Below are 13,055 nucleotides of genomic sequence, written 5' to 3'. Positions count from 1 at the left end.
ATGTGCTCGTTGCTCCACGTGAAATAGTAGTACTAGTTGTCAAAACTAGCACTAGTGCCTAATCCAAGTGGTAGTCAGGGTGCTCCCCGATCGGTCCACCTCGGGACCTGGAGTGCTAGCATGCCCTGGCTCTTCTTGCATGGAGCAGCAGGAAACGCGTACGCACATAGGACAACTTTTGATGGCAGTAGCTCAATCGATCTAATCATCTCCGGTCTTCATGTGGGCAGTAGAAAATTATGGTTGAAATCAACTTGACATCGTACGGCGGCCGCCATAGATCAAATCAGATCGGTAGTATAAGATTGATTCTAGGTGACCTTGCGAACAGGAAATAGCACGGACCAACAGAGAACGTTCTCACGCAGATTAAACTGTGAGAAATATATCTAATTTTTAGAAAAAAAACACTTGATTCATGTCATCAACGTGGATGAAGGCGACCCATTGAACCCTGACGGTCGCCTAGCAAGCTCTCAATGAAAGCACCAATGTCGATATCGAATCCGGCCTATCTCGTAGTAGGGATCCTAAGCTAGGTGTCTTGGAACGATGGTAACATGGACACATGATTTTACCCAGGTCCAGGCTCTCTCAAGGAGATAGTACCCTACGTCCTCCTTTTGATTGTATTCATATGAGGATAGTACATAGTACATGTATCTACCACGAGATTGTAGTAATGAATATGAGATTGTCTATTGACTAGCCTGGCCTCGGTTTATATATGCACTGTAGGCCTAGGGTTTAGAGAAGTCCTTGTCTTGTGCGCCAAGTCTTGTGGAATCCTCCTTGTGTTCGTCATGGGCTGCCCGAAGTGGCCCATTAGTGAATCATCATGGGGGTCCTCATCCCGACCCACTAGTCGGGAGACGACGTGGTGAGTACCCCCTAGTCCAGGACACCATCATCAGGAATTTTCAAAATTCACTGGAATGTCCTTTTGGTCTGATTTTTTACAAGTGATAGATATACAAATTCCCTACGTTGTCCTAATTCTTCAGAATTTTTGGAGTAGTAGAAGTATGGTTGTTGTCCAGATCATTACAGCCTATTTTGTTTTTGACAGATTCTATTTTCAATGCATTGTTTGCTTGTTTCCTAGTTTCTATGGCTTATATTGCTCAATACAAATTGTGTAAATGATATGCTACAATAGACATTGTGTGGAAACAATTATGAAGCTTGTCTTTGACAGTACCAAAGTGAATGATTTGTCTTTATCATACTAACCTATCTCATGAAGTTCCGTTATGTTTTGTGTGATTGAAGTTTTCAAGTTTTGGGTGAGATGTCGATATGAGGAGAACAAGGAATGACAAGACCCTGAGCTTGGGGATGACCAAGGCACCCCCAAGGTAATATTCAAGGAATATCCAAGCAACTAAGCTTCAGGATGCCCTGGAAGGCATCCCCTCCTCGTCTCCAACAATATCGGTAACCTTACTTGAGGCTATATTTTTATTCGTCACATGCTATGAGTTTTTATTGGAGCGTCATTTTATATTGTTAGGATATCTTTGTATTATTTATAATAGTGTTTTGCATCTTTTGTTTCAATAAAAGTGGCAATGATATCCTTTACTATGCTTATTTTGCAATTCTACATGGTGCTGTTTGAAAACAGAATGTTTATCGCTGTTGCAAAAATTCTCTAGAAAAGTCAGAATGTGATAAAATGTTGAAACATTTTTGCGAAATAAGCTATGATAAATTTTCTACAGTGTGGCAAATTTTTAGAATTTTTGGAGTTACATAAGTATGATTGTTTTTGCATTCTTTACAGACTATACTGTTTTGGCAGATTGCTATTATGGTTGAATTGTTTGCATATGTTTGCTTGTTTAATGATTCTATTTGCGGATAGGACTATTAAATATGTAGAGGCATTTAGTATGGAATGTTAAATAATAATTTTAGTGATTTTCTAGAGTAGAGAATGATAAGGTTTTGCATTGATTTATACTAACGTATCTCATGAGTTCTTGTTGAGTTTTGTGTGGATGAATTTTTTAAGATTTAGGAAAACCATGATATAAAATAATTAAGGAGACACAAAAACTCAAGCTTGGGGATTCCCAAGGCATCCCAAGATAATATTTCAAGAAGTCTCAACCAACTAAGCTTGGGGATGCCCTGGTAGGCATCCCACCTTTCTTCATCAACAATTATAGTTAGTATCGGTTGAGCCTAAGTTTTTGCTTCTTCACATGAGTTGTGCTATTCTTGGAATGTCATTTTGTTCTATTTTGCTTGCTGTTTTCATAAAATAATTAGATCTTAATGTTTTTAAATAAAAGAGTCCTCACTTAGCTACCCCTTCACTTAACTACTCGCTTGATCTTCACTTATATCTTTTGGAGTAGTTACTCATATGCTCTAGTGCTTCACTTATATCTTTTTGAGCACGGTGTGCTTTGTTATCTTTGAAGAAACTCTCTCATGATTCACGTAGATTAATTTGAGAGAAAGAAATATGATGCTCATGTTCTTCACTTATATTTGGTTGAGCTTATTAAAAGCAACATATGAAAGTAGTTCCAAAGTGATAGATATCCAAAGATGATATAATAAAAACTTTCATGAAGATCATTAGACAAAATAAACTTGATTCTTTGTAATAGTTTTGAGATATGATGATATGATATGTGAGTCATGTTGATGAGTAATTATGCTTTAGTAAGAATATTGGTGTTAAGGTTTGCGATTCCCTATGCAAGCACGAAAGTCAATAGTTATGCAATGAAATTACATCCTACGTGTGGTGCATTATTCCATGTTAGTTATGCTTCATGCTCTCTTATGAGATTTTTCGTTTCTTGGTTGGATGCTTCTCAATCTTTCGCTAGCCTTCATTTGCACTAAGTATGATCACTACTTGTGCATCCAAAGCCCTTTTAACCAGTTTTGCAATATGAGTCCACCATACCTACCTATATGCGGTATTCTCTTGCCGTTCTAAGCAAATTTGTATGTGCCATCTCTAATTTTCAAAATAATTTCCTTTTGTGTGCTCGTACCGCTCATGAAACGATAGGGGGTGGCTGATATTTTTTCATGCTAGATGTGTTATTCTCAAGATGAGTGTTAATTCACTTGTCATTGCACGAGAGTATGGCAAAGGTATTAGGGATGCCCAGTCCCGAAATGAAAAATGAATTACTTCATGTGATCAAATAATAAATTCCTTGGAAAGTGTTGGTATGGAAGGCACCCGTGGATACGGTTAGCCATGAAAGTATGGTGGAAAAAGGAATAAACTTTCTTTTCTATTTAGGAAACGCCTATGATATATCTAGCATGGAAAGTATTTGGAACTACTCGATCGTTTTCGTTGACAGGAAAAGCATGCCACCCAAAATGTTTTATCTCTATCTTTCTCGCTTTGAGCTCTGGCACCTCTACAAATCCCAACTTCCCTCTGAAAAGTGCCTTTCTATTTACTTTATGCAATTTTTATTTTTACTTGAGTCTCCATCTTCTCTTATAAAACACCAACTAAGGGGCACTATGATCGTACTTGAGCATTGGGTGTAGCTAATATGCGAGTGTATTTCATGAATGGATCAATGATTGAGCATAATGGGCTAGGGATAACTTGCTTTAGTGTTGATATTCTGAAATACATGGTTGCTTGTTGATATGCTTGAGTATTAAAGTCCTCATGTCAAAACTAGACTATTGCTTTGAACCATATAAAAGTCCAAATGTCCATGCTACAAAAGGAAAGAATATGGGATGAACATGTTAGGCAGCATCCACATCAAAAATTCTATTTTTATCATTTACCTGCTCGAGGACGAGCAGGAATTAAGTTTGGAGATGCTGATACATCTCCAACGTATCCTATAATTTTTTCTATTCCATGCTGTTATATTATCATTATTGGATGTTTACAATCATTTTATAGAAACTTTATATCATTTTTTGGTACTAACCTATGGACATAGTGCCTAGTGCCAGTTGCTATTTTTTTATTTTATTACATCACAGAAAACCAATATCAAACGGAGTCCAAATGCAACGAAACTTTTTGGAGATTTTTTTTGGACCAGAAGTCATCCAGTGGGCCAGAGAAGCACCTGGGGGGTGCCCTGAGGGGGGCACAACCCACCAGGGCTCGCTTGGGGGCCCAGGCGCGCCCAGGTGGGTTGTGCCCACCTCAGTGACCTCCCGCACTGCCTCTTCACTCTATAAATGCCGGAATATTCCAAAACCCCTAGGGGAGTCGACGAAATTTTGTTCCAACCGCCGCTAGTTCCAGAACCATGAGATCCAATCTAGAGCCCTTCTCTCGCACTCTGCCGGATGGGGGGCAATCATCACCGCTGGCCATCTTCATCATCCCGGCGGCCACCATGATGAGGAGGGAGTAGTCCTCCCTCGGGGCTGAGGGTATGTACCAGTAGCTATGTGTTGTATCTCTCTCTCTCTCTCTGTCGTGTTCTTGAGATGGAACGATCTTGATGTAACGCGGGATTTGTTGACATAGATGAATCATATGGAGTTTTTCTCCTCTCTATATTCTTGATGAATTGAGTTTTCCCTTTAAAGTTTTCTTATCGGATTGAGTCTTTAAGGATTTGAGAGCACTTAATATGTGTTTTGCATGAGGATATCTGTAGTGACATTGGGATATCTAATTGAGTTACTTGATGTATATTATTATGATCAACTTGCGGGTTCCGTGACTTTAGGGCCTATGCATAGGGTTGGCACACATTCTCATCTTGACTCTCCGATAGATATTTTGGGGCACTCCTTGGGAATCAAATAGATGAATCTGAAACTGTGTGATGCTTATCGTATGACCAAACCCACGAATATTTGCGGTGACATTAGGGCTTTGGTTGATTTGCATCTCAAGGTGCTATTCTAAGGAATAGCTTTGTGGTGGTTTCGTGCCCGACAACAATTTCTATACAACAAGTAATTTTGGACCGAACTCTAAACCGCACTTGAGGGATTTGCATATTATTCAACTATCTCAACATTGTTGGGATATCACACTAGTGAAAGTACGAAACCTAGGCCTTGTTTCCAAGCATTGCAATACTGTTTTTGTGCCCGTTTACTATTGGTTACCTTGCTGTTTTTATAGTTTCAGATTACAAAAACCAACATCTACTATCCATATTACACGTGTATCACCATCTCTTCCCTGAACTAGTGCACCTATACAATTTGCCACTGTACTGGGTGTGTTGGGGACACAAGAGACTTTTTATTATTTGGTTGCAGGGTCGTTTGAGAGAGACCATCTTCATCCTACACCTCCCATGGATTAATAAACCTTAGGTCATCCACTTGAGGGAAATTTGCCACTGTCCTACAAAACTCCGCGCTTGGAGGCCCAAAATGAGTCTACAAGAACAAGTTGTGTAGTAGACATCAACCAACACCGTACCCAACCCTCGCTCATGGGACGCTCAGGGGGCGATAGGCAGTTGTCGTTGCTCTTCTGGAAAAAGATTAAAGAAGGGAAACACCGCAGGAAAACAAACCCCCACCCTTCTCTCAGCAAATACACAAAAACTTAAAACTTCATTCAGGGGAATCGCAAAACGGTTTACAAGAAATAGGGGAAATGTTGCTGCGTCCGACGCCAACACTAGTCTCCCACCAGCATGGAGCATGGGGCCTCCACTTGGGCGTGGGCATAGTCGCTGTTCGACCGTTCCGCCAGCGGGGAGCGTGGGGCTTCCACTTGGGCATGGGCGGGAGCTCCCGCGAGGTCATGGAACGACGCATCAAGAGACTCCGGGGTGTGTCTAGCCCCACTCATTATTACGTGAGAGTGTCACGGGTAGAACTTGCAAGGTGCTGGATGTTCCAAGCATTCTGCATGGGGGCCTCTTCCTCCGTCTCCAGGTGCGCAGCACCAGGCCTAGAGACATGGGCAACCCTGAACGGGCCCTCCCACATGGGAAAGAGCTTGTGGAGGCCCTCCCTGGAGAGGACCCGCCTCAGGACGAGGTCCCCGACCTCGAGAGTCCAGGAGCGGATGTTGCGGCTATGGTAGCGCCGCATGGCCTGCTGGTACCTCGCAACACGGATGGAGGCTTGGCGGTGGGTCTCCTTGCCGAGCACGAGATCGGTTGCCCGCGCGGCATCCTGGCGCGCCTCGTCGAATGCCAAGACCCGTGGGGAACCATTCTTGATTTCAAGCAGAAGGACCGCCTCAACCCCGTAGATGAGGAAGAATGGAGTTTGGCCGGTGGGCTTAGTTGCGGTGGTGTGGATAGACCACAACACGGACTGCAGCTCGTCTAGCCAACCCTTGCCGCAGGCCTCAAGCTTCTTCTTAAAGCTTCTAGTCTTGAGGCCCCTAAGGACCTCTGCGTTGGCGCGCTTGGCTTGGCCATTGCTCCGTGGGTGTGCCACCGAAGCGTAGCATATCTGCGTTCCAAGGTTAGCACAATACGACCTGAAGAGGTTGCTTGTCAACTGGGAACCGTTGTCGGTGATGATCCAGTTGGGGACGCCGAACCAGCTCACAAGGCCCTTGATGAACTTGACAGCCGAGCTTGCTATGATGGTGCGCATAGGTTCCACCTCCGCCCACTTGGTGAATTTGTTGATGGCCACATAGAGGTAGCGGTAGCCGCCGACCTCCCGTGGGAATGACCCCAGTATGTCCAGCCCCCAGACCGCAAAGGGCCACGAGAGCAGAACTGTCTGGAGCCCCTGCGCTGGCTGGTGGATCTTCTTGGAGTGGAATTAGCAGGCCTTGCAAGACCGAACCAGCTTGGTGGCATCGTGAAGTGTCGTGGGTCAGTATAACCCATTGTGGAACACCTTGCCCACGAGAGTGTGCGACAAAAAGTGATGCCCGTAGTCTCCCCCGTAGATATCGGCCAGCAGTTCACGCCCTTGAGCTTCTGAAATGCATCTTAGCGAGACGTTGTTAGGATGCCTGCAATACAGCTCGCCATCCTGCAAGCAATAAGCGATGGTCTGGCAAGCCACGTGCTCCGCGTCCTCCTCCTTTTCTGGCAGGGTTCCGTGAAGCATGTATGCCTCAAATTCCTTGGTCCAATTGTCCTCCTGAGGTGCCAATGCTAGGAGCAGGCGGGCTCCCGAGGTTGAGCCGTAGGGCGGGTCACCCGTGAGCGGCGCGGGAGGCAGCTCCTCCTGAGGTAGCGTCTTGCCACCCGTCCGGGTGCGGCTGATGGCTTGAAGAGCCTTTCTTCAAAGACGCCATGGCTTTGGGGCTCGCGGCGCGATGCCGACTTGACTATGTCGTCCGCTTCCTTGTTCGCGCTCATAGGACGTGCTGCAATTCCAAGCCCAAGAATCATTTTTCAATTTTACGTATCTCCTCCAGGTATGCCGCCATGTGTTCATCCTTCGGCTTATACTCCTTGTTGGAGAAATTGACGAGGAGCTGGAAATTGCCCTTGATGGTGAGCTGCTTGACCCCCAGGGCGGCCGCGGCCTTGAGCCTAGCGATCAAGCCCTCGTACTCCGTGATGTTGTTGGAGACCTTCTTGTCATGCCAGAAGCAAAGTTTGACAGCGTAGTAGAGCTTGTCTTTGGTCGGGGAAATGAGCATGACCCCGGCCCCCACCCCACCGCGCGAAGGCTCCGTCGAAGTGCATGACCCAACCATCGGGCGCCTCGTCGCCAGGCGCAAGGGACCGGTCATCGCGCAGCTCCTGGTCATATGTAAACGTACATTCCGCCACGAAGTCAGCAAGTGTCGCTCCCTTGATGACCCTAGTCTTATTGAATTCTAGCTAGAAGGCTTGCAACTCGATGTTCCACTTGCCGACTCTGCCGGTAGCATTGGGGCTGTGTAGCACCTTTTCCAGGGGGTATGCGGACACAACCTTGATGGGGTGGCCTTGGAAATAATGGCACAACTTCCTTGAGGTGACCAGGAGCGTGAGGAGGAGCTTCTGTTGCATAGGGTGGCGTGCGCGTATCCCGTAGCACTGTGCTGACAAAGTACATCTGGTGCTCAACGAGGCATGGGATGTCGGCGGTGGCCTGCTGCATGCGGAGTGGGTGGGGCCTAGGCGCCTCATCGGGTGATAGGGGGGTAGAGCCCCCAGGGGCGCCGCCCTGTGGTGATGAGGGCTCAGGGGGCTTCATGACCTCGCACGGGCCGTCAGGCCTCCCTGAGGTGCTAACACATTCCTCCCGGACCACCACGAGCTCTGCGATGGCCGAATGCGGGGTGGCCGCCAAGTAGAGCACCAAGGGCTCGCGGGAGTGGGGTGCTACCATGATAGGCGGGCTTGTGAGGTACTTCTTGAGATCTTTGAAGGTTGCCCAGGAGGTCACACACCCCACCAGCATCTGCATTTCCTTGAGGGTCCGAGGAGGGCGCATCCTTTTAATGGCCTTGACTTTCTAGGGGTTGGCTTCTATCCCTTGGCCCGAGATAAGAAAGACGAGCAGCTTGACAGATGGAATCCCAAAAACACACTTCTCAGGGTTAAGCCTCAGATTCACTCTGTGTAGGTTGGCGAATGTTTCCTCCAGGTCCTCGACCATGGTTCTTGCCACATGCGATTTGACCACGATGTCGTCGACGTATGCCTCCGCGTTTCTCCCCAGCTATGGCCCCATCATGATGCGCATCGGTCGCCGGAAGGTGGCACCAGCGCTCCTCAGCCTGAAGGGCATGCAGGTGTAGCAGTACATGATGCCTGCTAGAACTACGTCGGTATTTCCCCAACGAGGAGGGGATGATGCAGCACATCGACGGTAGGTATTTCCCTCAGTGATGAGACCAAGGTTATCGAACTAGTAGGAGAACCAAGCAACACTACGTAAATAGCACCTGCACACAAATAACAAATACTTGCAACTCGACGTGTTAAAGGGGTTGTCAATCCCTTTCGGGTAAGGGCGCCAAAAATTGGCAAACAGACGTGAGAGAGTTGTAATAAGTTGATAGATCGAACGCCAAATAAAATAAAGTGCAGCAAGGTATTTTTGTATTTTTGGTTTGATAGATATGAAAATAAAAGCAAAGGAAAATAGGTCGCAAATGTAAATATAATAAAGAAGAGACCTGGGGGCCGTAGGTTTCACTAGTGGCTTCTCTCGAGAGAAATATTAAATGGTGGGTAAACAAATTACTATTGGGAGATTGATAGAACTTCAAATAATCATGATGATATCCAGACAATGATCATTATATAGGCATGACGTCCAAGATTACTAGACCGACTCCTGCCTGCATCTACTACAATTACTACTATTACTCCACACATCGACCGCTATCCAGCATGTATCTAGTGTATTAAGTTCATGGAGAAACGGAGTATTGCAATAAGATTGATGACGTGATGTAGACAAGATCTATTTATGTAGAAATAGACCCCATCTTGTTATCCTTAATAGCAATGATACATACGTGTTGGCTCCCCTTCTGTCACTGGGATCAAACACCGTAAGATCGAACCCATCACAAAGCACCTCTTCCCATTGCAAGATAAATGAATAAAGTTGGCCAAACAAAACCCAAATATCGGAGAATAAATACGAGGCTATAAGCAATCATGCATATAAGAGATCAAAAGACTCAAATAACTTTCATGGATAAAAAGATAGATCTGGTCATAAACACAAAGTTCATCGGATCCCAACAAACACACCGCAAAAAGAGTTACATCATATATATGGATCTCCAAGAGACCATTGTATTGAGAATCAAATGAGAGAGAGGAAAGCATCTAGCTACTAACTATGGAACCGAAGGTCTACAAAGAACTACTCACGCATCATCGGAGAGGCACCAATGGACATGATGAACCCCTCCGTGATGGTGCATGATTGGATCTGGTGGTTTCTGGAACTTGCGGCGGCTAGAATTGGTTTTCGTCGACTCCCCTAGGGTTTCTGGAATTGGGTATTTATAGAGTAAAGAGGCAGTTCGGGAGGCAACCGAGGTGGGCACAACCCGCTAGGGTGCGCTTGGGCCTCTAGGCGCACCCTGGTGGGTTGTGCTCCCCTCGAAGCACCCTCGGGTGCTTCTCCGGCCCATTGGATGTCTTTTGGTCCCAAAAATTCCACAAAAAGTTTTAATGCGTTTGGACTTCGTTTGGTATTGATTTCCTACGATGTAAAAAAACATGCAAAAAACAACAACTGGCACTTGGCACTATGTCAATATGTTAGTACCAAAAATGATATAAAATTATTGTAAAACATCCAAGAATGGTAACATAATAGCATGGAACAATCAAAAAAATATAGATACATTGGAGACTTATCATCATCCCCAAGCATAATTCCTGCTCGACCTCGAGTAGGTAAATGATAAAAACAGAAATTTTGATGTGGAATGATGCCTAACATGTCATCTCATATTCTTTTCTTTATAGTATGGACATTTGGACTTTTATATGGTTCAAAGCAATAGTCTAGTTTTGACATGAGACTTAAATACTCAAGCATATCAAGATGAAACCATGTCTTCCAAAATATCAACGCTAAATTAAGTTATCCCTAGCCCATTATGCTCAATCATTGATCCATTTATGAAACACACTCGCATATAGCTACACCCAATGCTCAAGTTTGATCATAGTTCCCCCTAGTTGGTGCTTTGGAAGAGAAGATGGAGACTCAAATTAAAAATAAAAATTGCATAAAGTAAAAGAAAGGCCCTTCGCGGAGGGAAATAGGAATTTGTAGAGGTGCCAGATCACAAAGCGAAAAAACATAGAGATAAAAACATTTTGGGAGGCATGCTTTTCCTGTCAACGAGAACGATTGAGTAGTTCCCAATATTTTCCATGCTAGATATATCATAGGCGGTTCCCAAACAGAAATTAAAGTTTATTGCTTTTTCAACCAATATTTTCCATGGCTAGCCGTATCCACGGGTGCCTTCCATACCAACACTTTCCAAGGAATTTATTATTTGACAACATAAAGTAAATTCATTTTTCATTTCAGGAACGGGCATCCCTAATACCTTTGCCTTACTATCGTGCAATGACAAGTGAATAAACACTCATCGTGAGAATAACATATCTAGCATGGAAATCTATTAGCCACCCTCTACCATTTCATGAGCGGTACGAGCACACAAAAGAGAAATTTATTTTGAAAATTAGAGATGGCACATACAAATTTGCTTAGAACGGCAAAAGAATACCGCATATAGGTAGGTATGGTGGACTCATGTGGCAAAACTGGTTTTAAAGGATTTTGGATGCACAAGTATTGATCATACTTAGTGCAAAATGAAGGCTATCAAAAGATTGAGAAGCGACCAACCAAGAAACAAATAATCTCATAAGCGAGCATTAATCATAATTAACACTGAATAATGCACCACAAGTAGGATGTAATTTCATTGCATAACTATTGACTTTCGTCCTTGCATAGGGAATCCCAAACCTTAACACCAATATTCTTACTAAAGCATAATTACTCATCAACATGACTCACATATCACATCATCATATCTCAAAACTATTACAAGGAATCAAGTTTATTTTGTCCAATGATCTTCATTAAAGTTTTTATTATATGCTTCTTGGATATCTATCACTTTTGGGACTAATTTTTATGTGTTGCTTTTGATAAGCTCGAACAAATATAAGTGAAGATCATGAGCATAATATTTCTTTCTCTCAAATTAATTTAAGTGAAGCAAGAGAGAACTTTGTTAAAAAAATTACTAACTCTCAAATAAATCTAAGTGAAGCATGAGAGCATTTCTTCAAAAAAATAAAAGCACACCGTGCTCAAAATGATATAAGTGAAGTACTAGAGCAATTTGATATGTCTCCGTCGTATCTACTTTTCCAAACACTTTTGCCCTTGTTTTGGACTCTAACTTGTATGATTTGAATGGAACTAACCCGGACTGACGCCGTTCTCAGCAAAATTGCCATGGTGTTGTTTTATGTGCAGAAAACAAATATTCTCGAAATGACCTGAAACTTCATGGAACATCTTAGAAAAAACAATAAAAAATCCTCGCCAAAGATGAAGACCAGGGGGCCCACACCCTTCTCATGAGGGTGGGGGCACCCCCCCTAGGGCGCGCCCTCCTACCTCGTGGCCCCCTTGGAAACCCTCCGACGCCAACTCCAACTCTATATATTTGCTTTCGGAGAGAAAAAAATCAGAGAGAAGAAATCATCGCGTTTTACGATACGGAGCCGCCGCCAAGCCCAAAAACCTCTTGGGAGGGATGATCTGGAGTCCGTTCGGGGCTCCGGAGAGGGGGATTCGTCGCCGTCATCATCATCAACCATCCTCCATCATCGATTTCATGATTCTCACCGCCGTGCGTGAGTAATTGCATCGTAGGCTTGTTGGACGGTGATGGGTTGGATGAGATTTATCATGTAATCGAGTTAGTTTTGTTAGGGTTTGATCCCTAGTATCCATTATGTTCTGAGATTGATGTTGCTATGACTTTGCTATGCTTAATGCTTGTCACTAGGGCCCGAGTGCCATGATTTCAGATCTGAACCTATTATGTTTTCATGAATATATGTGAGTTCTTGATCCTATCTTGCATGTCTATAGTCACCTACTATGTGTTATGATCCGGCAACCCCGAAGTGACAATAATCGGGACCACTCCCGGTGATGACCATAGTTTGAGGAGTTCATGTATTTACTATGTGCTAATGCTTTGTTCCGGTTCTCTATTAAAAGGAGGCCTTAATATCCCTTAGTTTCCAATAGGACCCCGCTGCCACGGGAGGGTAGGACAAAAGATGTCATGCAAGTTCTTTTCCATAAGCACATATGACTATATACGAAATACATGCCTACATTACATTGATGAATTGGAGCTAGTTCTGTGTCACCCTATGTTATGACTGTTACATGATGGACCGCATCCGGCATAATTATCCATCACTGATCCGGTGCCTACGAGTTTTCCATATACTAGTTTACGCTTATTTACTTTCTCGCTGCTGCTGTTACAATTAATACAGAATACCAAAAACATTACTTTTGCTGTCTTTACTTTTGTTGCCGCTACCACCACTATCATATGACTTTGTTACTAAACACTTTGCTATAGATACTAAGTTTCCAGGTGTGGTTGAATTGACAACTCAGCT

Source organism: Triticum urartu, chromosome 7 (genome assembly GCF_003073215.2).
Source record: "Triticum urartu cultivar G1812 chromosome 7, Tu2.1, whole genome shotgun sequence".
Taxonomy (NCBI): Eukaryota; Viridiplantae; Streptophyta; class Magnoliopsida; order Poales; family Poaceae; genus Triticum; species Triticum urartu.
The sequence above is the reverse complement of the archived record's forward strand: the minus strand, read 5'-3'. Positions refer to the sequence as shown.